This window comes from Schistocerca cancellata, chromosome 1 (genome assembly GCF_023864275.1).
Source record: "Schistocerca cancellata isolate TAMUIC-IGC-003103 chromosome 1, iqSchCanc2.1, whole genome shotgun sequence".
Classification (NCBI taxonomy): Eukaryota; Metazoa; Arthropoda; class Insecta; order Orthoptera; family Acrididae; genus Schistocerca; species Schistocerca cancellata.
The window spans coordinates 345,966,414-345,993,797 of record NC_064626.1 but is presented as its reverse complement, the minus strand read 5'-3'; the positions used below and the strand labels follow the sequence as shown (position 1 = coordinate 345,993,797).

The 27,384-nt window shown below is 42.2% G+C and overlaps 1 protein-coding gene across 1 annotated transcript in view; it reads left to right on the top strand.

Moving 5' to 3' along the window:
• Window positions 1-27,384, top strand: part of LOC126175263 (uncharacterized) — a 254,214-nt gene that overhangs the window by 45,257 nt on the left and 181,573 nt on the right. The window lies entirely within an intron of this gene.

Genomic DNA, 27,384 nt, shown 5'->3' with positions numbered 1-27,384 from the left:
TTCGATTCCCGGCGGGGTCAGGGATTTTCTCTGCCTCGAGATAATGGTGTGTTGTGTGTCTTCCCTCATCATTTCATCCTTATTCACTCGCAAGTCGCCGTAGTGGCGTTAAAGAACTTGTGGAGCGGCGGCCGAACCGCCACCAATGCCATACGCCATTATTCATTATTAACTAGTTCTTCTAAGGTAAACCATAAAAATTTAACACTTCCTACTGAGTATCGATAAAAAGGCATTCTGGCCTGTGCAAAACATTCAAGAAGGGAACTATGCAAAACTAACCTGCAAATTCTCTATATCGCCACGTACGGGTTCCAGAGAAGTGTTTCCATAAGTGAGTTTGAACGTGGTGTTATAGCCGACATACGAGCGACTGGACACAGCATCTCCGAGGTACCGATGAAGTGGGGATTTTTCCGTACTACCATCTCACGAGTGTACCGTGAATATCAGAAATCCGGTAAAACATCAAATCTCCAACATCGCTGCGGCCGGAAAAAGATCCTGCAAGAACGGGACCACCAACGACTGGGGAGAACCGTTCAGCGTGACAGAAGTACAACCCTTCAGCAAATTGCTGCAGATTTCAATGCTGGGCCGTCAGCAAGTGTCAGCGTGCGAATCATTCAACGAAACATCATCGACATGGGCTGTCGGAGCGGGTGGACGTGTACTGGAATGGAGACAATCTCATGAATCCATGGACCCTGCGTGTCAGCAGGGGACTGTTGAAGCTGATGCAGGCTGTGTAATGGTGTGGCATGTGCAGTTGGAGTGATATGGGACTCCGATACGTCTAGGTACGTCTCTGACAGGTGGCACGTACGTAAGCATCCTGTCCGACCACCTGCATCCATTCACGTCCATAGTACATTCCGACGGACTTGGGCAATTTCTGCGGGACAGTGCGACAAACGACACATCCAGAATTGCTACAGAGTTGCTCCAGGAACACTCTTCTGAGTTTAATACTTCCGCTGGCCACCAAAGCGCCCCAGACATGAACATTATTGAACATATCTGAGATGCCTTGCAACGTGCTTTTCAGAAGAGATCTCCACCCCCTCGTACTCTTACGGTTTTGTGAACAGCCCTGCAGGATTAATCGTGTCAGTTCCCTCCACCACTACTACAAACATTAGTCAAGTCGATGCCACGCCGTGTTGCGGCACTTCTGTGCGATGGGAGGGGAGACGGGGGAGAGCTTCTCAATACGAGGCAAGTGTACCAGTTTCTTAAGCTCTTCAGTGTATAAAGTTTTCGTACGAGTGACACACTCGTCAAATATCCTGCCCAGGGACAGGGACAGGGAACGACAATAGGAGGCTAAACCGAGACTAATATAGAGGCAGAAAGGCAAACCCACAGAGGAACACAACCAATTATCACGCTCACAGAAGGGCGGAAGATCAATCGTTGCGAATGGCGCGTGGTCTGAGCAAAAAAAAAGAAAAAAAAGTATATATATATATATATATATATATATATATATATATATATATATATATATATATATATATATATATATATCCAAAGCCTCTGTGCGGTGACATACGGTGAAAAAACTTGGAGTCGCTATTACATTACTGGCCATTAAAATTGCTACACCACGAAGATGACGTGCTACAGACGCGAAATTTAACAGACAGGAAGAAGATGCTGTGATATGCACATGATTAGCTTTTCAGAGCATTCACACAAGGTTGGCGCCGGTGGCAATACCTACAACATGCTGACATGAAGAAAGTTTCCAACCGATTTCTCATACACAAACAGTAGTTGACCGGCGTTGCCTAGTGAAACGTTGTTGTGATGCCTCATGTAAGGACGAGAAATGCGTACCACCACGTTTCCGACTTTGATAAAGGTCGGGTTGTAGCCTATCGCGATTGCGGTTTATCGTATCGCGACATTGCTGCTCGCGTTGGTCTAGATCCAATGAGTGTTAGCAGAATATGGAATCGGTGGGTTCAGGAGGGTAATATGGAACGCCATGCTATATCCCAACGGACTCGTACCACTAGCAGACGAGATGACAAGCATCTTATACGCATGGCTGTAACGGATCGTGCAGCCACGTCTCGATCCCTGAATCAACAGATGGGGATGTTTGCAGGACAACAACCATCTGTACGAACAGTTCGACGACGTTTGCTCGGCATGGGCTATGAGCTCGGAGACCATGGCTGCGGTTACCCTTGACGCTGCATCACAGACAGGAGCGCCTGCGGTGGTTTACTCAACGACGAACCTGGGTGCACGAATGGCAAAACGTCATTTTTTCGGATGAATACAGGTTCTGTGCGACATCGCGGTGAGCGCACATTGGAAGCGTGTATTCGTCATCGCCATACTGGCGTATCACCCGGCGTGATGGTATGGGGTGCCATTGGTTACACGTCTCGGTCACCTCTTGTTCCCATTGACGGCACTTTGAACAGTGGACGTTACATTTCAGATGTGTTACGACCCGTGGCTCTACCCTTCATTCAATCCCTGCGAAACCCTACATTTCGGCAGGATAATGCACGACCGCATGTTGCAGGTCCTGTATGGGCCTTTCTGGATACAGAAAATGTTCGACTGCTGCTCTGGCCAGCACATTCTCCAGATCTGTCACCAATTGAAAACGTCTGATCAATGGTGGCCGAGCAACTGGCTCGTCACAATACGCCAGTCACTACTCTTGATGAACTGTAGTATCGTGTTGAAGCTGCATGGGCAGCTATACCTGTACACGCCATCCAAGTTCTGTTTGACTCAATGCCCAGGCGTATCAAGGCCGTTATTACGGCCAGAGGCTGTTGTTCTGGGTACTGATTTCTCAGGATCTATGCACCCAAATTGCGTGAAAATGTAATCACATGTCAGTTCTAGTATAATATATTTGTCCAATGAATACTCGTTTATCATCTGCATTTCTTGTTGTTGTAGCAATTTTATTGGCCAGTAGTGTAGATGCGAGGATGACGGTGGCCCCCCGCCCAAAGAAATGATATTTCCACTCTCAAAGGAATGATATTTCCACTCTCTTTTCCGATGCACGTCCCTCGTGTCCCGAAGATGTTCAGCCAGACCAGCTTGTAAGTCACATGGGTAGTAGAATAAACAGCCAGCCCGTTGCCCTGCAGACCAGCGCTATCTGTGATGCTTGACTCGCTGGCCGGGAGACGGCCTCAACGTCACTCAGGGCAAACGTGCCACGCCCTCTTTATCCTAAAGATCGTTTTCCACGCGACGTGGCGCGAGCTATCGATCGCTCAACGGTTCTCCTGTAAGATGCCTACAGCGTCGCTGTAAAGGCGAAAAAACGGTATTTTGTCACGATATTCCTCGTAAGGTCCTGAGAGACGGGGTGCAATGCCTACGCAGCGGTTTCACATTTGGGTGGATTGTAGTCCAGATCCAAGTAGGACAATCCAGATTTCCGTGTCCCACAGACCCTAAAAAATTTTTAGGTACATGCCGGTGTGCTGTCCCAAATAGTCTGTTACTTCCTCAGTCTCTAAACCTTATTCAACTGAGGTACTCTCTCAAATGAACGTAGGTGTAGGGCGTAAAGCAGCGATGTTATCGCATGTAGCCACCACAGCATTACACTGATCCACTTTGCATGGGTACTGAAAACCGTGTCAAAGTTTTTTTTTTTTTTTTTTTGGAAAATGATGCAAAAAGTCTGATAATTATATATGGTGTAAACCTGTATACTGTATCTACGTGTGTCGAAAATTTGCTCCTGGTTTTACTTAGATTTGTAGTTTTTTTATTATTTTTTTAACGGGTATAACTTATCACACCATATCTCTAAAGCTACGAAACTCACAGGAATACTGTTTAATAGTTGATATCTCAAAAAACCTCATTTGGAAATAGATATTCCAAAAATGTGTATGAATTCCAAAGGGACCAAACTGCTGAGGTCATTGGTCCCTAGACTTACACACTACTTAAACTAGCTTAAACTAACTTATGCTATGAACAACACACACACCCATACGCGAGGGAGGACTCGAACATCTGGCGGAAGAGGCCGCATAGATTTTCCAAAGTTGAGATTCGTATTGCATTTAATATGCATAAATTTAAGAAGATGGCATCTTTTTGTAGATTTATACATAATTAACTCTTAACAAGCATGAAGCTCAAAGTCTTTATCTCCAACATATGTCTGTCAACATTATGAAATTCACTTTGAAAGCTGCGTGTCAACTGAATTTCGTTTTTCCCCCAAAAATGTTTTTGCTTTTTTTTCAATCACACATTGTCTTGACAATGCTTTTTGAGTTTCTGCTACAGTCAGCTTTGATTAGTAGAAATAATCTCTTTGAGCAATCACCTTGTGTCTCCACTGTTGCATTTCTTATCTTTGGAGGTCAATTTAGGCCTTCAGCCAATGAGAAACGTTCGCAGCCTTGGAACTACAAGTTGATATATTTCGAAGGCATGCGCCATATTCTATTCTAGATTGCATGAAGCTTTTTTCTGGAGTTGATGTGATTAAGGTCGTTTTTCTTTGATTTTGGAGGTAGTGTTGCTTTTTGTGTCGTCGGTGTAAGCCTTGTGAACAGGGACATCACATCAAAACTCAGTATGATGTGCCGGCCTGAGTGGCCGAGCTATTCTAGGCGCTTCAATCTGGAACCGCGCGACCGCTACAGTCGCAAGTTCGAATCCTGCCTCGGGCATGGGTGTGTGTGTTGTCTTTAGGTTAGTTAGGGTTAAGTAGTTCTAAGTTCTAGGGGTCTGATGACCTCAGAAGTCCCACAGTGCTCAGAGCCAATCACCACGACGTCTGCATCACTGAGCCAAGACACTATCCTAGTTCGACAGTTTGACGACAGAATTAGGACATCTTAAGTGAGTGTTCACTGAGAATGGATATTTGACTACGAACATCTGCAGAGCGTTATTTCGCACCAGATGACCTTATACACCAGTAGAGGAACAAGAGGAAGAGACCAGGAAGGTAGCTTTTCTACTGTATACAGGCCTATCTCTGCGAAGATCGGCAGAATCCTGAAGAAACACAAAATGAACAGTGTGTTCTAAGCGACCAACAAAATGAGGGCTGTTTAGAAAACCCAGTATTTACCACATACCTTGTGAATGCAGTATGTCTCACATCAGTTAAACCACCGGAACAGCAGACATAAGATGTAAGGAACACCAAAGAAATACTGGCTAGGGCAGGCCACATTGCAGAACACTGCTTGGAGCATGAAACGCCACGGATTGTGCTAAGACCAGAATCTTGGCTTAGATCTCCAGATTCTAGGATAGTGTCATTACTAAATCAATTGACATCAAAATGGAAGAAAGCCTAATCAATCGGCAAGCAGAATACCAACCCTTCACTACGAGGAACACTGGATTTGAACTGCTACAGAAACGCTGGAAAAAAGTTCGCAGCTGCAGTAATGAACCTCGGATAACTCTGCATATAAATGGCCGGGTGAGACCACCTATGGAGCGCCATGTGTGGCCACTGCTGTAGGAAACAGCCACAGCTAGTGCTGACGGGATATGGAACAACATCAACAGCGTCTTCGCCGCAAGAGGCAACTGCAGCGGATAGGGATGGCGTAGAGAATGCCTCCAGCCTACGGAAACTTGCCTCGCAGGTGCGGACCGAATCTGGAAAATTTCTACAGTGTCTCCTGTTTGTCCCTCCTTCGACTATTTGGGTGATTTTATTGTACATTGTAAGGTCCCTGAAATAAACGTTGCACTAATGTCCTATACCAACGACTTACTGAGAACTAGCGAGCACAGCGCTTTAGACTGTGGCAGCTAAGGCCTATACGGCTCCCTCGACTGTATTGGTGGTGGCAGCAGTACACTTCATATCGGACTATAGTTCGAGGTATGTGCAGTAACTGCTGCTTTGAGTATAAAAGCGTGCGCAGTTGTAAATATCCCACATAATAATTACCCTGTAGTTAAAAATTAAAATATAATATCCATCTTATTGTCTGCTTGTCGTCAAAGCAGAAGTCTGTTTCGGTCCTTACTTTGTGGCTACGATCGCCTTAGTTGAACGCAAACACCTGCACCTAGTAACTATGTGTTGCTGCGACTGAATCTTTAGCGCAGACTATGCAGCACCTTCTGGAAGATAGCGCTAGCCATTGCATATCTGAGAGGTGCGAGTTCAAATTTCTGCTGTCTTTAGTTAACCCTTTTCCTTTTTGTTGTGACCCAATGACTGCATAATGAATACATCGGAGTAAACATTAGTTACATTGTTTTAGTAAAAGAATACCGTGGACATAATGTCACACAAAGTGAAACAAAGTGATTTCCATTATTGCGAGAAACAAAATTGAAATCGTCCATTTGGAAGAGATTTGGTTACGTATTTAATGATAAGGGGAAAATCGCAGATACAGTGACTTGTTCTGTAGGTAAAAAAGTTTATTGTTACACTGGACAAAAATCTATGACTTCAAAAGTATTAAAAACATACTTATGAAGCTGGAGAAAGTAGTGTAATTAAGTTTTTAAATACTGATAGAGACTTAAAGTTCCTGAAGTGGCACCGAATTTGAATGTAGCCATGACAAAAAAATCATGTCTTGCCAGCAAAAACATTTTGCCTTTCTAAATTGCATTTGGAACTGGACTTCTCGAGAGTGCACAGTTCCTCATTGCCGTGTAGTGAGTTCCAAGGAATTGCTACCATACCCAAACACCATAGCGCGAAATTTAAGGGAAACTGCCGATCGTCTGCGAGAAGCTGTTTTGAGAGAGATGAGAAATGTTTTAGTGATGTAGATGCGGCAATAACAAGTCAATCTATGGTGAGATTCATTTTGCAAAAATAGGAAAAAAACCCTTGATGATCGAGTGTTGCGCACCAGAGAATTCGAGAGTGAGTTTAAAAAAACTGGAGAAAATATTAAACATAAACTGATAAAGGTACGACAGTCTATCGAATTATGCAGCAGTGTACAAAACGTCGTTTTTCTCACCGACAAAGGTCCAACAATTGTAGCAGCACTTCGTCGTGTAAGGGTGACTGTTACTCAGTACTGGGCTCAAGCGCACGACTAGAGGCGATATCATTGATGACGGAAATGGAAATGAGGGTTTGGCGTCATTGTCAGGGAGGTCCTTTGCGGGGCAGGTCCGGCGGCCGTGGTGCAGGTCTTACTACATTCGACGCCACACTGGGCGACCTGCGCGCCGGATGGGGATGAAATTATGATGAAGACAGCAACTCACCCAGTCCCTGAGCGAAGAAAATCCCCGACCCAGTCGGAAATCGAACGCGGGCCCTTAGGACGGCAATTCGTCACGCTGACCACTCAGCTATCGGGGCGGACATCATTGATGATAGGAGCAATTAACAGCGGTTAATGAATTCTTGTCGAGTTAACACAATTTTTTGTTAAGATCTGGCCTTCAGAATCGCCTGCAGAACTCACTGAAAGGTGATGTGCACACATGGTGGAAGAGCAAACTAGACAGTCCCTTCTGCCCTCACCCCCACCTTTCCGCCCTCTGGTTGGAAAGCCCATTAGTCCCTTTTGCATTCATGTATTCATTTATTTTTATTTTCGTAATTCAACATGTAAATAGGTCATAATTTACCGTTTTATTTCTATTATAGAATACGAGGCCCGAATCGGTGATTGAGCTCACAGTACCTGCATATCTGGGGAATTTCATCGGTGAGGGGATGGATTTCTTTTGTCAGTACTACGTTTCGTCGGCTGTAAGTAGTAGCGCGAGTGTGGCCTTCCCGGAAAGAAGCGAGGACAATACAAGAAAGCGACAAATGACCTGACAGTCACAATGAGTCTTCATGTTGCCGCTTCGTTGTCCCGACTGGGCGCCGACCAAATCATTTTACAGCTTGCTGTCTATGTTACTGGATGCTTTGTTTTGTTTCCGCACGGCAGACTGCAGGGTTGCAGTGCCGGCATTGCTTGGTATCTTGGAAGTCACAGAAATTGCACTTTGGCCGTGTGGGACCCCTGCTGGAATGGCACTATACGTGGACCGGCAAATTTAAATGTCTGGTAATGGCACCCTCGCCTGAGTTATCACGCACACTAACTGCCGTTCCCCAAGGTAGTGTTATAGGACCTTTGCTGCTCCTTATCTATATAAACGATTTGGGAGACAATTTGAGCAGCCGTCTTAGGTTGTTTGCAGATGACGCTGTCGTTTATCGACTAATAAAGTCATCAGAAGGTCAAAACAAACTGCAATATGACATGTAAGAAATATCGGAATGGTGCGAAAAGTGGCAGTTGACCTTAAATAACGAAAAGTGTGAAGTCATCTACATGAATGCTAAAAGGAACGCGTTAAACTTCGGTTACACGATATATCAGTCTAATCTAAAAGCCGTAAATTAAACTAAATACCTAGGTATTACAATTACGAACAATTTAAATCGGAAGGAACACATAGAAAATGTTGTGGGGAAGGCTAACCAAAGACTGCGCTTCATTGGCAGGACACTTAGAAAATGTAACAGACCTAGTAAGGAGAGTGCCTATACACTACGCTTGTCCATCCCCGTTTAGAATACTGTTGCGCGGTGTGGGTTCCTTACCAGATAGGACTGACTGAGTACATCGAAAAACTTCAAAGAAAGGCAGTACGTTTTGTATTATCGCGAAATATGGGAGAGAGTGTGACAAAAATGATACTGGATTTGGGATGGACATAATTAAAAGAAAGGCGTTTTTGGTTGCGACGGAATCTTCTCACGAAATTCCAATCACCAACTTTCTCCTCCGAATGCGAAAATATTTTGTTGACACCGACTTACATAGGGAGGAACGATCACAAAGATAAAATAAGGGAAATCAGAGCTCCTAAGGAAAGATATATGTGATTTGCAGAGTATCCATGCAGATGTAGATGTAGATGAACTTGGCGGGGCCTATGGTTGGTGGGTGGACTGTGACATCTGTCTACACTGAAAGTCACCTTTTGCATCTGGCGGGATACCTTCGGATTGGTGCAGGGTGTTTTCTGTTTTTGTAGTGGGAGCAGAGGAGCGTCTGTTTGGTGGTTGTGATTGGTGCAAGTTTTGTTGCTGTGTGAGGAGTGCCAATTTTCGAGAGCAACGGGATCAGTGTCCGTGGTGGGTCGAAAATTAAGTTTTATCGCAGCCGCGAATTAATCGTGCTCCACTCCGGAGTTAAGCAGATGGGACGCGGGCACCTGACGGCTCTTGCATCTTCGACATCGTCACAGTTCACATGTTGACTTTCCATCATACATCTGCGGCTTAGGTGAAATGCCACAGCATTGGTAGACGGGGAATTCTGAGCTACGTTACCACCGCTTGGTACCTTATCGTCATCTGCTGCAGTCATAGACAGAGCATCTCTGTTTCCATGCACAGCCTCGCCTTTTCTATGTGTGGTCAATCACCACTGTGAGTTAGGCAAATTCTACGTTGCGACCAACGCTCCTCCACTAAGAGTAGAGTTCACAGCACGTTTGCTGTAGTCAAACTAGGAATACGGCCGTGTATTGTCAGCAGTCCATCACCAATTCTTGCTCCTGTTCGTGATTTTTGTACAATCTGCCATTCTAATGTCGCAGAAATAAATCTGTTTGTTACAGGTTAGCAAATTGTCTTCTTGGGTCGTGATTATAACTTAACTTCCTTTCCCAGCTCTCGTATTTAGGCTGGATTATCACATAATTTCCTTAGCAATTGTATTCATGAGAAATTAGCCATCTCGTTAGTACACCTACAAGAGCCAAAGTAAATTAGCGTTCGGTAACCCTTTCGCCACAGTATCAATGTGGATCCTTTTGAGAGTGGTGTACATCAAAATACTTCCCTTTTCATGCTGGCGAATGTAAATCAGTTAGCCTTAAAAAGGACCCAGCATAAGCTAACTACGATACTGGTGATCCTTGCCCTAGGATGGAACTCCTCTCGGTATCCTCTAATACCTGTTACATTTAATCACACTTTGGAGTTTTGTCTTTCCTTTTAGTTTTGCGGTTGTATTTTAGAGCTGGCAGGTATTTTTTATTATCTCTTCGTCTAATCCATAAACCTTCATCCCATTCTACCTTTCCAGCATGTTGTTGATTTTTGTTTGTGTCTTGGTATTGTGAGCTCTGAACCACATCCGTGAATTTGGACATCGGCGTTGTTATCACCGTTGCTAACATTTGTTGTTGGAGGGGTGTAATTGAGTGTTAATGCTTAGTACGTGTAGTGCGGAAGCTGTCCAGGTAATATTCCTTGCAATTTTTTTCCCTGTCTTGAGATGCCAGTAATGCATGAATGCTAACAAGAAATAGAACAAGGCTGCTGCAAAGACCAGGCCAAGCAGAACCTTGCAGCAACATGGAGCACATAAATGACATTGACGAGGACATTTCTGGGGACGAATGGGCGTTCTTTCCCACCGGCCAGTCTGCTGGAACTTATTATAACCATAGCCTTTCAGTAGCAGTCGATGATGACGATCGGCCTGCAACAGAAGAGAGAAGGCCCACCATGACGACGATAGTAGGCATGGTGAAGGTATTGTTAGAAAAAAATCTAGAAAAAGAGACAGAAGGTAGATCAACAATACGACTTCAGTGATGTAGCACTCGCGAATCGCGGGTCGTATCACCAATTACAGGCACGCTTCATGAACGGCAACCTGATCCAGTGTTCCCCCATCTCGCTCAGCTAAAGAAGCAGATTGGGGAAGCCGAAAAGACACGTAAACATGGCGCAGATGAATCAGAAAAGAAACAGCTGGGAGAGATGAAACAATTAATGAACGAAACCACCTAATGCAGGGATGAGTTCGGGGAGAAAGTTGCATAAGCACGAAAAGTTAGTGCACTGGTAAAGAAAGAAGCACGTCTCGCGCAGAATAGAAGCAGCAAGGCTAAGAATATTGCTGTTTTGGCAGAAAGTGGTGCAAATCTGTCGAGGTTCACGGCAGACAAGTGCTTCAAAGCCTTGCCACATGGACAGAGAGGGTGGGTTCGACAGCCACAGGAGGTATGAGATGTCCCGTCACGTGGAATAAACACACATGACGGACTCAGTAAAAAGTACAAGCTCGAGGAACGAACCGACATTTGAGCAGAAACATTTTCTCTCAATATTTAAGTTTCAGAACTTTAGAGAGAATAGCAACAAGCTCAACCCTCAAATTTGAACAGGGCATTTCATGTCCTATCAACACAAAGCTTGAGTTTATCTGTGGGCACATAGAAGGGTCGGCCGCAGAAAGTATAAGGGACCTCGCAGTTCACTGCACAACTTTCGAAGAATTTAAAGAAGCATTTCTCGGTACCTACTGGATATGTGAAAAGCAAAACCGCATTAAACAAGAGGTTTTGATGTAGCCAGAACTCGAACCAAGGGATCGGTTAAGATATTTGAGGCTCTCATAAAATAGAATCAGTTCCTGGATATGCCACATAGCCCATATGAGATAATCCGTCTCTGTTTCTACATTTACATCTACATCTACATACATACTCCGCAATCCACCATACGGTGCGTGGCGGAGGGTACCTCGTACCACAACTAGCATCTTCTCTCCCTGTTCCACTCCCAAACAGAACGAGGGAAAACTGACTGCCTATATGCTTCTGAACGAGCCCTAATCCCTCTTATCTTATCTTTGTGGTCTTTCCGCGAAATGTAAGTTGGCGGCAGTAAAATTGTACTGCATTCAGCCTCAAATGCTGGTTCTCTAAATTTCCTCATTACCGATTCACGAAAAGAACGCCTTCTTTCCTCTAGAGACTCCCACCCGAGTTCCTGAAGCATTTCCGTAACACTCGTCTGATGATCAAACCTACCAATAACAAATCTAGCAGCCCGCCTCTGAATTCCTTCTATGTCCTCTCTCAATCCGACCTGATAGGGATCCCAAACACTCGAGCAGTACTCAAGGATAGGTCGTATTAGTGTTTTATAAGCGGTCTCCTTTACAGATGAACCACATCTTCCCAAAATTCTAGCAATGAACCGAAGACGACAATCCGCCTTCCCCACAACTGCCATTACATGCTTGTCCCACCTCCATCGCTCTGCAATGTTACGCCCAAATACTTAATCGACGTGACTATGTCAAGCGCTACACTACTAATGGAGTATTCAAACATTACAGGTTTCTTTTTCCTATTCATCTGCATTAATTTACATTTATCTACATTCAGAGTTAGCTGCCATTCTTTACACCAATCACAAATCCTATGCAAGTCATCTTGTATCCTACTACAGTCACTCAACGACGACACCTTCCCGTACACCACAGCGTCATCAGCAAACAGCCGCACATTACTATCCACCCTATCCAAAAGATCATTTATGTAGCGGACCTACCACACTTCCCTGGGGTACTCCAGATGATACCCTCACCTCCGATGAACACTCACCATCGAGGATAACGTACTGGATTCTATTACTTAAGAAGTCTTCGAGCCACTCACATACTTGGGAACCAATCCCATATGCTCGTACCTTAGTTAGGAGTCTACAGTGGGGCACCGAGTCAAACGCTTTCCGGAAGTCAAGGAATATGGCATCCGTCTGATACCCTTCATCCATGGTTCGCAAGATATCATGTGTTTCTCTAAGCTCCCGCTGATCTACCAGAAGACGCTCGTGGGAAGTTCCGGAGAATGTATAGAGTCCTTTAACAGTTTGCTCTATGAGTTAGTATTGACATATGAGAAACAGGGGACACATGGTAACAGAAGAAACAGTGAGGGCAACAGTCAGCAACCCCATAAGAATGATGAGAGACCGGCCAAAATGACCAAAATGGCAAGAATGAGGTGAGAGCAACTCCACCCGACATCGGAAATTTGGGTAACTAAGGTTTTTTTGCAACCTGTGTCCTCAATTATTTGCTGGAAGTTTTCCAATCTCTGTCTTCCTCTACAGTTTTTGCCTTCTACAACTTCTTCTCGTACCATGGAAGTTATTCCCTGATGTCTTAACAGATGTCCTGCCATCCCGTTTCTTTTCATTGTCAGTGTTTTCCACATATTCCTTTCTACACCGATTCTGCGGAGCATTTCCCCATTCGTCACCTTATTAGCCTACCTGAATTTTCAACATTCGTATATAGCACCACATCTCAAATGTTTCGATTCTCTTCTGTTCCGGTTTTCCAACAGCCCATGTTTCACTACTATGCCATACTGCGATTCCAAACGTACTTTCTCAGAAATTTCTTCCTCAAATTAAGACCCACGTTTGATACTAGTAGACTTCTCTTGGCCAGGAATGTCCTTTTATCTAGTGTTAGTCTGCTTTTGAGTCCTCCTTGCTCCCCCCGTCACTGGATATATTGCTGCCAAGGTAGTAGAATTCCTCAACTGCATCTACTTCATGACCATCAGTCCTGATGTTAACTTTCTTGCTGTTCTCCTTTCTGGCTACTTCTCATTACTTTCGTCTTTCTTCGATTTGCTCTCCATCCGTATTCTGCACTTATTAGACTCTTCATTCCATTCAGCAGTTCATGTAATTCTTCTTCACTTCCAATCAGGACGGCAATGTCATCGGCAAATCGTACACTGCTGGCCATTAAAATTGCTACACCAAGAAGAAATGCAGATAATAAACGGGTATTCATTGGACAAATATATTATACTAGAACTGACATGTGATTACATTTTCACGCAGTTTGGGTGCATAGATCCTGAGAAATCAGTACCCAGAACAACCACCTCCGGCCGTAATAACGGCCTTGATACTCCTGGGCACTGAGTCAAACAGAGCTTGGATGGCGTGTACAGGTACAGCTGCCCATGCAGCTTCAACACGATACCACAGTTCATCAAGAGTAGTGACTGGCGTATTGTGACGAGCCAGTTGCTTGGCCACCATTGACCAGACGTTTTCAATTGGTGACAGATCTGGAGAATGTGCTGGCCAGGGCAGCAGTCGAACATTTTCTGTATCCAGAAAAGCCCGTACAGGACCTGCAACATGCGGTCGTGCATTATCCTGCTGAAATGGTTTCGCAGGGATCGAATGAAGGGTAGAGCCACGGGTCGTAACACATCTGAAATGTATCGCCCACTGTTCAAAGTGCCGTCAATGCGAACAAGAGGTGACCGAGACGTCTACCAATGGCACCCCATACCATCACGCCGGGTGATACGTCAGTATGGCGATGACGAATACACGCTTCCAATGTGCGTTCACTGCGATGTCGCCAAACGCGGGTTCGACCATCATGATGCTGTAAACAGAACCTGGATTCATCCGAAAAAATGACGTTTTGCCATTCGTGCACCCGGGTTCGTCGTTGAGTACACCATCGCAGGCGCTCCTGTCTGTGATGTATCGTCAAGGGTAACTGCAGCCATGGTCTCCGAACTGGTAGTCCATGCTACTGCAAACGTCGATGAACTGTTCGTGCACATGGTTGTTGTCTTGCAAACTTCCCCATCTGTTGACTCAGGGATGGAGACGTGGCTGTACGATCCGTTACAGCAGTGCGGATAAGATGCCTGTCATCTCGACTGCTAGTGATAAGAGGCCGTTGGGATCCAGCACGGCGTTCCGTGCTACCCTCCTGAACCCACCGATTCCATATTCTGCTAACAGTCATTGGATCTCGATCAACGCGAGCAGCAATGTCGCGATACGATAAACCGCAATCGCGATAGGCTACAACCATACCTTTATCAAAGTCGGAAACATGATGGTACACATTTCTCCTCCTTACACGAGGCATCACAACAACGTTTCACCAGGCAACGCCGGTTAACTGCTGTTTGTGTGTGAGTAATCGGTTGGAAACTTTCCTCACGTCAGCACGTTGTAGGTGTCGCCACCGGCGCCAATCTTGTGTGACTGCTCTGAAAAGCTAATCATTTGCATATCACAGCATCTTCTTCCTGTCGGTTAATTTTCATGCCTGTAACACGTCATCTTCGTGGTGTAGCAATTTTAATAGCCAATAGTGTATCATTGATATCCTTTCACCTTGAATTTTAATTCCAACCTATAGGTTATCCCTATTTTTTTCAGAAATTCGAACACTTTGCACCATTTTCATTGTCGGATGTTTTTTCCAGGCCGACAAATCCTATGAACATCTCTTGACTTTTCTTTATTCTTGCTTCCATTATCAACTGCAACGTCAGAATTGCCTCTCTGGTGCCTTTACCTTTCCTAAAGCCAAACTGATCATCATCTAACACATCCTCAGTTTTGTTTTCCATTCTTCTATATGTTACTCAGCGACTTGCATGCGTTAGCAGTTAAGCTGATTGTGCCGTAATTCTCACATTTTGTCGGCTTTTGCTGACTTCGGAATTGTGTGGATGATATTTTTCCGAGAGGCAGATGCTATGTCGCCAGACTCATACAGTCTACCCACCAACGTGAATTGCTTTGCTGCCACTTCACTCAATGATTTCAGGAATTCTGTTGGAATGTCATCTATCCCTTCTACTTTATTTTTTCTTAAGTATTCCAGAGCTCTCTCAAATTATGATTCTAATTCTGAATGCTCTATCTCTTGTAAATCGACTGCTGTTGCTTCTTCTATCACATCAGGGAAATCTTCCCCCACATAGAAGCCTTCAGTATATTCTTTCCACCTATCCGCTTTCTCCTTTGCATTTGTTGTGTTGCACTTTGGTAACTGTGATTATCTCTACTGATCAATTAGGTAGGTAAGATTATTCAAATGTAGATTTATATTTCGAAATACACACCAAAACACTTCAGCTGAATCTCTACTTACATGGATGCTCCACCGTAATATGATTTTATGCTATGTTTAAAATCTTAATCTATTTATGTTAATTGTATGATGTTTAGTTCGGTTATAATGCTGAATTATTTGTGGGAGTATGTGTAACGAACCATTTGTATGACCCATGAAGATTAAATGTCCTCCAAATGTGGTTTTTTATAGTTATGTTCAAACGTTTTAACGTGCTCGCTTTGATGTGGGAGGAAGTGGTTTATTCTGTGTCATTCCATTACTGACCTGAAATGTTTTTTGTACAGTTTACGTCCATGGCCGGTTTCATATTGATCAGGGCAATTGTTGGAACACCTGCACGATTTCTTTCCTGTCTTTGCCTTCAAAGGAAGGGTCCAGAGGAATTTTGAGTACATAGCTATGACCGTATTTGAAACCTTCATTCCGTCTTCAATATTGGTTCGTATTCACAACATTAGTCTGTTATAAATCTGTCTCCACAGTTACTCGATGATTCATGTTTCTTGATGCTCTGAAATTACTGATATGGTTTCATTCATTCTGCGCTGTAATCTCCGCTACAACCAATGCTGTAGGTAGGTGAGGCTGTTCCGTGATTTCATACAGGTAATCGTAGTACGTATATTCCAGAGATAGAGTCTTTAGTCTTTTGTGTTGATTGTCAAAGCCTTTACGTACACTATACATACCTTTTAAAGCAGTTTGAATAATATTACATACTTTTACAGCCTTCGTTCGTTCTTTTGAGTCGGTGGCTTCTCTATAAACATTAGGGATATGTAAAATTTCAGCGTATGTTTGTTTTTCCTTAGGTAGATGATTTTCAGGTCTTGATGTTTGGAAGAATATTAGATCTAGTAAACCTGGCGTTCTCTCAATTTTCGGATTCTCAACCTCTGCTACATCCTTAGTTAAATGTATAGGATGGGCACCTAACGTATCCAGACACTCTGGGATGATAATGGAATTGAAACAGAGAATGACACGCTTGAAGTTGAAATAATAAAAACACCTTTTTCCAAAGCTGTTTCACAAAGGAAGACCGCAGTGCAGTTCCTTCTCTAAATCGTCACACGAACGAAAAAATGACTGACATCGAAATAAGTGTCCAAGGAATAGAAAAGCAACTGAAATCACTCAACAGAGGAGAGTCCACTGGACCTGACGGGATACCAGTTCGATTCTACACAGAGTACGCGAAAGAACTTGCCCTCCCTCTAACAGCCGTGTACCGCAAGTCTCCAGAGGAACGGAAGGTTCCAAATGGTTGGAAAAGAGCACAGGTAGTTCCAGTTTTCAAGAAGGGTCGTCGAGCACGTGCGCAAAACTATAGGCCTATATCTCTGACATCGATCTGTTGTAGAATTTTACATGTTTTTTCCTCGCGTATCATGTCATTTCTGGAGACCCAGAATCTACTCTGTAGGAATCAACATGGATTCCGGAAACAGCGATCGTGTGAGACCCAACTCGCTTTATTTGTTCATGAGAACCAGAAACTGTTACATGCCATTTTCCTTGACTTCCGGAAGGCGTTCGATACAGTTCCGCACTGTCGCCTGATAAACAGCTGTGTGGCTGGATCGAAGAGTTTTTAGCAAACAGAACACAGCATGTTGTTCTCAATGGGGAGACGTCTACAGACGTTAAAGTAACCTCTGGCGTGCCACAGGGGAGTGTTATGGGACCATTGCTTTTCACAATATATATAAATGACCTATTAGATAGTGTCGGAAGTTCCATGCGGCTTTTCGCGGATGATGCTGTAGTATACAGAGAAGTTGCAGCATTAGAAAATTGCAGCGAAATGCAGGAAGATCTGCAGCGGATAGGCACTTGGTGCAGGGAGTGGCAACTGACCCTTAACATAGACAAATGTAATGTATTGCGAATACGTAGAAAGCAGAATCCTTTATTGTATGATTATATGATAGCGGAACAAACACTGGTAGCAGTTACTTCTGTCAAATATCTGGGAGTATGCGCACGGAACGATTTGAAGTGGAATGATCACATAAAATTAATTGTTGGTAAAGCGGGTGCCAGGTTGAGATTCATTGGGAGAGTCCTTAGAAAATGTAGTACATCAACAAAAGAGGTGGCTTACAAAACACTCGTTCGACCTATACTTGAGTATTGCTCATCAGTGTGGGATCCGTACCAGGTCGGGTTGACAGAGGAGATAGAGAAGATCCAAAGAAGAGCGGCGCGTTTCGTCACATGGTTATTAGGTAAGCGTGATAGCATTACGGAGATGTTTAGCAAACTCAAGTGGCAGACTCTGCAAGAGAAGTGCTCTGCATCGCGGTGTAGCTTGCTGTCCAGGTTTCGAGTGGGCTCGTTTCTGGATGAGGTATCGAATATATTGCTTACCCCTACTTATACCTCCCGAGGAAATCACGAACGTAAGATTAGAGAGATTCGAGCGCGCACGGAGGCTTTTCGGCAGTCGTTCTTCCCGCGAACCATACGCGACTGGAACAGGAAAGGGAGGTAACGACAGTGGCACGTAAAGTGCCCTCCGCCACACACCGTTGGGTGGCTTGCGGAGTATAAACGTAGATGCAGATATATGGCTCAACGTTGATGACCCCATACTGGATGTCTTACGTACTATCGCCGTGTTTGTTAATGTAATCGATCATGGTGTTTACTTGTTCTTCAGCTCTTCTGTCTTCGTCCACAGTTTGTGAGATCCTCTCCAGAGTCTCATTTACTGATTTAAACTTTCCTGAGAAATATTTGATCTGGTAGCAACTGTCCTAATTTTAGTATATTGTAATGTTCCTCAAGTAGCCTTTCACAACTTGATATCTTTATGCTTTGTCGTTGACATGACATACTATGCTAAACAGTTTTTTGGATAGCGTATAACTTATGTGTGCTGTGAAGCTACTGGTGGTGATGGGATACAACATCCATATCTACTGCCTGGGTAAATCTGAGAATCTATTTCAGACTTCCATTGGCTACTTCAATTCTGTCATTCAGCATCTCACCTTTTATAGCTAATGCCTTGATAATGCTTTCCAGTTTCATTGACTTTGCACTGGTTGCCTCTGGTTTTCTGCCAATGTGTAGAGGCATGTGCTTCATACCACCAGACTGAATGTATGACACATATGTAAATTTGTCCATTGTCTACAGATTGTTGACATAGTTTCATTTGGTACAAGGTCTTTTAAACAGAATCTCATGGAATCTTCGTCTATTTTGAGCTTGGTACAGTTTCCTTTTAATGATATCCAGAAAGCCATACTCTATCTGGGTCTAGCAGTCCCCATATGCGCTGACAAATTCATTGAACATAATTTCCATTCATTCATGTGCTGGGTAAATATGTTTTAATTTCATATTGTCTTGTTAGAATGTGAGAATCAGGTATGCATTATCCGTAACAATTGCTTTGGAATCAATTTTGAATTCAAGAAATCAGTTTTCAGATAATGGACAACACAAAAGTATTTGCCTGCCTGATTTTCGTTTTCCACTACGACATCATAAAATATGAAAAAACTGTTTGTCGTTACTTTCTCAGGTTGTTGAATATCGCTGTTTTCGCTAAATACCTGGTATGTTACGCATCAACACTGTGCAAGATCTCCTGTAATATCTGGCATTTGAGCCGAAAATATGGTTTTTGAGAAATGCGTACGTGCTCGAAGTGAATCCCCTGAGGCTGTGGTAATGGTAATAGAACGAGATGAGTCTCCCACAATGAAAATGTCCTATATTCAAAACATGTATATTGCCAAGAAGTAGCAGATATTCCTCTTTTTCTCCCATTTTCAGTTTCATTGTACCACCAGTCAGTTATGAGAAGGCTGTTGTGATGCTGGTGTTTCATCCATTATCACGGTGATAACTACAGAATTACAGTAGCAGGCAGCAAATTTTTATCGCTTAATTTCTTTGTTTATAAACACTTAAATATAACAAGGTATATGAAGATAATTAAGATACATTTAGTTCACCCATTTCTTCTTTTTCATGCATCAAAACGCAACATGAATCGTAGAGTTGAGGGGTGAGTGAGGAGTTTTACACAGTTCCAACAGTTACTGCTACAATCTCTTGTAGAATCGATAGACATATGGTTCCCAGGTTGCCAGTCGTGTATAGTATCTTGAACTGCATGACTGGAATACGGTACATTCTTAAAAGTGTGCTCCTGTAGATGGCTGCACTCTCTCTCATTAAACAGTTTAACTGTTAGTCGGTAGTCTCTTACTCTGATAGTATGATCATCTAGTACCACTAATGGGGAGAGAGTGCTTCTCTGGAATAAAACAAAATACTGCTTTGAGACAATACATAGAGGATTCCACTCATGTAGGAATAATACACAACTGGCCATTAAAATTGCTACACCACGAAGATAACGTGCTACAGACGCGAAATTTAACCGACAGGTAGAAGATGCTATGATATGCAAATGATAAGCTTTTCAGAGCATTCACACAAGGTTGGCGCCGGTGGTGACACCTACAACGTGCTGACATGAGGAAAGTATCCAACCGATTTCTCATACACATACAGCAGTTGACCCGCGTTGCCTGGTGAAACGTTGTTGTGATGCCTCGTGTAAGGAGAAGAAATGCGTACCATCACGTTTCCGACTTTGATAAAGGTCGGGTTGTAGCCTAGCGCGATTGCGGTTTATCGTATCGCGACATTGCTGCTCGCGTTGATCGAGATCCAATGACTGTTAGCAGAATATGGAATCGGTGGATTCAGGAGGGTAATACGGAACGCCATGCTGAATCCCAACGGCCTCGTATCGCTAGCAGTCGAGATGACAGGCATCTTATCCGCATGGCTGTAACGGATCGTACAGCCACGTCTCGATCCCTGAGTCAACAGATGGGGACGTTTGCAAGACAACAACCATCTGCACGAACATTTCGACGACGTTTGCAGTAGCATGGACTATCAGCTCGGAGAACATGGCTGCGGTTACCCTTGACGCTGCATCACAGACAGGAGCGCCTGCGATGGTGTACAAAACGACGAACCTGGGTGCACGAATAGCAAAACGTTATCTTTTCGGATAAATCCAGGTTCTGTTTACAGCATGATGATGGTCGCATCTGTGTTTGGCAACATTGTGGTGAACGCACATTGGAAACGTGCATTCGTCATCGCCATACTGGTGTATCAACCCAGCGTGATGGTATGGGGTGCCATTGGTTACACGTCTCGGTCACCTCTTGTTCGCATTGACGGCACTCTGAACAGGGGGCATTACATTTCAGATGTGTTACGACCCGTGGCTCTACCCTTCATTTGATCCCTGCGAAACCATTTCAGCAGGATAATGCACGACCGCATGTTGCAAGTCCTGTGCGGGCCTTTTTGGATACACAAAATGTTCGACTGCTGCCCTGGCCAGCACATTCTCCAGATCTCTGACCAACTGAAAACGTCTGGTCAATGTTGGCCGAGCAACTGGCTCATCACAATATGCCAGTCACTACTCTTGATGAACTGTGGTATCGTGTTGAAGCTGCATGGGCAGCTGTACCTGTACACGCCATCCAAGCTCTGTTTGACTCAATGCCCAGGCGTATCAATTATGGCCAGAGGTGGTTGTTCTGGGTACTGATTTCTCAGGATCTATGCATCCAAATCGCGTGAAAATGTAATCACCCGTCAGTTCTAGTATAATATATTTGTCCAATGAATACCCGTTTATCATCTGTATTTCTTCTTGGTGTAGCAATTTTAATAGCCAGTAGTGTATTACTTTGACTTCACTACATCATGGATTTTAGAAATCCACCAATGGGTAAAACTCACAGTCCAAAATCATTCTAGCTCTGACAGATTTACAGGCGTTCTCGTTTAAGGTGTAACTTAATGTAAACAGCGTTATTTGTGATGACATGGTTAGCCTTTGAAAGTTTCCACATGACTATATGTACGATTTATCAATAACTATTAAAACATACCTAGCAACTTAAACAACTGTGCACAAAATTATAATTTTGATCACCTTTTCATTATTAATGTAGAATAATTTTTTCTTCTCATTGAAGGTGATACACACTCATCACATATTTCTGATGTGTTGTGACACGAGGACCACGGGTACCAAGGGAAGATGTACAGTGCAGCAGTCTTATGCCTACCCTGCATTGTGCCACACATGTATTTTGCTGACAGGCACGTGTTGGATATCACACACGTATCATGGCTGTCAGGCGCCAACTGCCTCTCTATTCATGCAGTTCTCATCTCGGTATGTTTGAGCTAGTAGTGTGAAATATACATATACGCACATAATTATGTTGGATGTGTGTGGATATTTACCATTCATTATGAGTTTTAGGTGGTGCTTTTGCACATGTCGTATGCTATTTCTTGGCATATTATTGTGGAGGTGTTTGAATACATCCCACACATTATGCATTTTAAGTGGCGTATTTACACACGTCATTTTTTATTCATTGGCATATTTACACATTGTATGCTGTTGGTCGACATATTACTATGGAGGAGTTTGAACATATGTTATTAGTTACACATTTTTAGTTCGTGTATTTACACAAGTCACTTTGGACGTTACGTTACCATGACCACGGCGTCCTATTCAGTGCACATTTGTATGATATGACGGCGGCCACCTTAACCTTCACGTTGCCTAGGCAACGGCGTCGTTTTTAAATTCATACCAGGGAGCACTAATATACAACGGCGTGTATGCATTTTAATGGTCATGTATTTTAATGTAATTTTACCCCTCATTATCTCTTGATGTAATAACTGTGTGCGTATAATTATCATTCTCTCGTTTATTCGTATCGACGAAACATTAGCAAGAACGGTGTGTTTGTCTCTCACACCAGTGTAAATAGATTACACTGATTGTTTTTTTGTTTTGTTCTTTATTTTACTTTAACGTAAACGACTATTTGCCTTATGCTTGATAATGTGTTAACATTTTATGTACGCGTGTGACAACTGAGGAGCAGCCAGCTCCAGCCATAGGGGTAAACGCTATAATGCTTCTCTGTTTTTTTAACACAACGATACTGTTTGTAATTTTTACTACAGCCTTTCTGTAACTTATTTTAAAGCCGTATATAATAATACTATTTGTAACTTTGCTGTCCCTACCCCTGCAGGGCCAAAAATTCTGAAGATGGCTTTTACATAAGCCGAAAGCAGTAAATAAACAAATATTATTGCGATCTTGAATGTTCATTCTAACTTAAATACCGACAAGAAGGCAGTTAGTTGGCTGCTGAAATTGCATTTCCGATCGCTATAAAGGAATCCCAGGAACAAACACTTCAAAAAGCATGACTGTATTTACCAAATCCCATCACCACTTACGGACAACTGTACATAGTCTTTCCAAAGGTACCTAAATCACCTAACAAGTCTGTATCCTTAAAGAAAACGAAAAACAAAAGATACACGAAGATTACATTATTACCTGAAATATCGTTTAGATCTGGTATTGTAGGGCTATGTAAGTAGTTTTGCTGAAAATTATGTGCGTGGAAATGTAAAATTATAGAAGGATGTATTATAAATTCGTGATTATTATTTCACGGTGTTCGGTTCATTTCTAAAGTCGGTTTCTGTTCATTCCCACAACTTCCGTTACGCCAGCGACTACACTTATTTAAAATATTGTCATTATTTAAAACTATAAAAGTGTGAATGTTCCCCACAGGTCCCCCGACTGACAAAATTATCGAACATTTCCCGGCGAAAGGATTTGCTGCGCTTAGGGCTGAGGGGAAAACAATACAAAACTTAGTAAGCATTAAAGTTATACACTTTATTGCTAGTTACAGACCGCAACTTCTAGTTGTTCGATGAAAATCGTAGCATTTGGCAAACTTCTGCTTTTACCACAACGGCACTCAAATTGTTTCTAGCGTGAGACCATAAGTGTTTCATTTGACTGAAGACTCTTTTCACACAGACATTGTTACATGAGGCCGCATTTTGTTGTAAAATTTTATTTTGGATACGAATCTCTTTCTACGAACTATGTTCATCAATTTTGCTTTGATGCTTTTTAATTATGCAGGACCTACATTCCATACATCCATATAACTGAAGATCTTAAAAGAAGAGTTTTCGCAGTTAAACCAGTTTTTAAGATAAACTTTAGCTCTTTGTTAGGCTACAAGAGCTTCATTCTTGAAACTGTTTCGCTCAATCTCATTTTGTTTTTTCATTTCTTGATTAGCTTTTGCTCCAAAGAAACAACGTTCATACATGGATCAATAACCTCTTTTAATTTAATCATAATATTATACTATTCTACAGGATGAAGTGTTTGGATAACAGAACTTCAATGCGTTTCTGAAATAAATTTAATAAATAATGTACAAAATAAACGTAGGACTCTGGCACTCCACTTTTCTCACTAGCGACAAAAGATCAAATAAGCCTATGGCACTAATTACAACATCTTGGCAGAAATACATTTTGATCACTTTCCAATCAAACGAATGTCTTTCCACAGTTGGCAGTAAAGTTGCCCACCTGACTGTTATATGGCGAAGAACGGCATGATATCTTGATTAACAAAAGCAAAGTGTTCTTTAATCGCCTCCACCCTTTTAGCATTCAATGAAAATTCATCAAAGACCTTTAGCACGAGACTTTCAACATCCAAAGACAATAATTTCACACAGTATACCACTGTATTATGCGAGACATGACAACTGTAGTTAGCTTTAAGGATATTTCAGTTCATATTTTGCAACTTCGGAAACACGGAGCAGGTGTGACCATAACTGACCAAAGCACTGAGAGTAGTATATGCAACAACATTAATAAGCTCCAAACGCAATATTTCAAATGTTTTGATAATAATATTCGTATCAGACTCTGATGTGTCATCCAGTTCTTCAAAAAATTGTAATAGGTAATTTGCTGTTCCATCTTCGTCATCACAGAAAGTTACTACAAGTGGGAAATATTTTCTATTCCATTTTTTGTAAGCATCAGTATGTACCCAAAATAGACTGTTTAGATCTTTTATTTTTGTACAGCTGTTTCTACAGAATATGGCGCCAAAACATTACTCTTGAGAGCCTCCAGCATTGTTCCACCTAACTGCTCGTTCGAAGAGGACTGCCATTCTAGAGTACGGAATCTAATTTATTGCCACAGTGAAAGGAATTGAAATTGTGTCCGTGTTGTACTGTGTCATAGGTCTGAGTGAGTTCAAGTGCAACTATTTTCTCTCTTAAATCCCCAGAGGGTGAAACATGAAATTTAATAAATTAATAGGTTAAGTTAATTTTTATTTTAATGACAGATAAACGACCCAGAAAATACACAAAGCCGACTCAGTATTAATAAAAACATAATATGGCAACCAAACCTCGATTACGTATGTCATCACTCTACTAAGTGCTCACTAATCTCACTCAGTAAGAACGTATTGCGAGGGCGTGATTTCGTACGGCGTAGTTTGCCACTCTTTTATTTATTCTAAAAATAAAATGAAAATCGTTTGTTTGCAGCTTTTTAACATTCCTTAAGACAAGATTGAAGTACTAGGTTACATCAAATAAAATATATAGAAACTACAGAAATCTTGAAACCTGGCTTCGCAAGCGGGTCGATCTCTTCACATAATAATCAGAGCAGGCAATAGATACCTACTTCCTGACTTTCAGTTAATATGCAGTAGAAGTAACAAAAAGAAGCAAAAACAACAATAAACAAAAGACCCACAAAAAGTACTTTCAAACCTGTAACTTTCGGTAACTGTTTTCTTCCGTGAAGCAAGAGATGAGCCATAAATCGACGCTATGTACAACAAGGAAGCCTTAACATTGGTGTATCATATTTTGCAGAAATGACAACCACTTGTCAATTGGCAGAAATCACTGCTCACCATTTTTTAGGTATACAAATCAATAAAATAGATAAATACAAATCTCTCTTTGGCTCCGTAAGGAGCAATAAAACTGTGTACCAGTCATTTCAATGATTGGCAGTTATTAATAACTACTGAAAACAATGTGACTGTCAGTTACCTTTCAATTCCTTTCTCTTGGCTTAAATAAGGCTGCACTGGTGTCCGTCGCTTTTTCAGTTTTTCTTGGCAGTATTGTCACTTTGCATTACTGCCACAATATTGTCTGCTGCAACCTTCCAGTTACGTTCACTATGAAAGTGGAAGCAACTGAGGTCAACTACGATACTTTGTATTTGAGTTTCCACCCCGGGTACGCATTCACTCACTAACCTCAGGCATAGGACGTAATTTAATATCCAACAAACATTCTGTTTTCGTTCACAGTTGCCTTGTGAATCAAGCACTTCGTCGCCATAAGAAAATATAATAATTTTTTTGGATGGTGTGCACATGAAATTTGCTTCAACTCACGCCCACTAAGCAGTTATATTATCATACTCTTCACAAACTTAAAGTACTGCAAGTTGTATCAGCCGTTTCAAATTGGTTTTTGACTTGATAGTCGCGATAATCAATACAGTTCAGATCCACGTAATACACAAAAACCTGATGCCGATCACTTGCGCTGTCCATTGCTTCAGTTGGCCTGTTAAGAACAGGGTCGGTATTTCCAGCGTTTTTTTACTTTCCTTTCACAGTTTACCTTATTTCTTCCGTATCAATGAGTATGTTTTCCGGAACAGAATGTTAACAAAACCACTACTGGTTTTGAAAATATATGGTATTTTCCAAAAAGTGTAGATGGTGTGTATGGAGATCATACAGTCATAGAAACTCTCAAGAAAAAAGTCAACGTCTACATCAGTCATAAAGGCACCCATATATGGGTGTTTCCCGCTTGGGAAGACAGGTTTCAAGATTTCTGTAGTTTCTATATATTTTATTTGATGTAAACTAGTACTTCAATCTTGTCTTAAGAAATGCTAAAAAGCTGCACAAATTTTTTTTTCAATATCCTTGAGAACTGATGGTTACCCACTCAGTGAATAAATTTTCTCAGTCCAGATTCCAGACACGGCGTTGGAGAGGGGAAGAAGTGTTCGATCTTGCCCCACACATATATAGATGTTTGCACCAGTCTCTTTGAGTTTGTAAATCTTGACAATTATGCGGGTAATGAATGGAATTTTTGCTCTCGTCTGTTACTAGAAATTTTTACACAGCACAAATCGCTTTGACAATTTTTGGGTTTAAAATAATTTGCGTTCTTTGATAAAACGTGTATAAGTCCGTAAATTTTCAAACATGTTTTAAACACTCTATTTTGCGTTGTTTGAACCCTTAAAAAGGTTAGCACTTCATAAATATGTATTTTAAGGGATCAAACAACGCAAAATCGAAGGTTTTAAGTACGTTTGAAAATTTTGGAACTTATATACACACTTCTTGAATACTAACGCAAATTCTTCTAAGCCCATAAATTTTCAGAGCGGTTTGTGCTCTCCAAAATATTTTAGTAACAGAGGAGAGTAGAAATTCCATTTATGCTCCACTTGGCACGTTTGATTCTCAAGATTTACGAACTCGAGGAGTATGGATCAACCACACATGGATGGAAACATATATACAGCAGGAACTCACAAACATACATAACTGACCACAATCAGCCAAGGAAGTGCGAAATTAATTTACAGATTATTTTACCTCACGATATGGAGGACCGGAAAGGCGGAAGAGCCGCCATTAAATTTCAGATGATTTATTATGTAGCTGTAAACATAAATACAT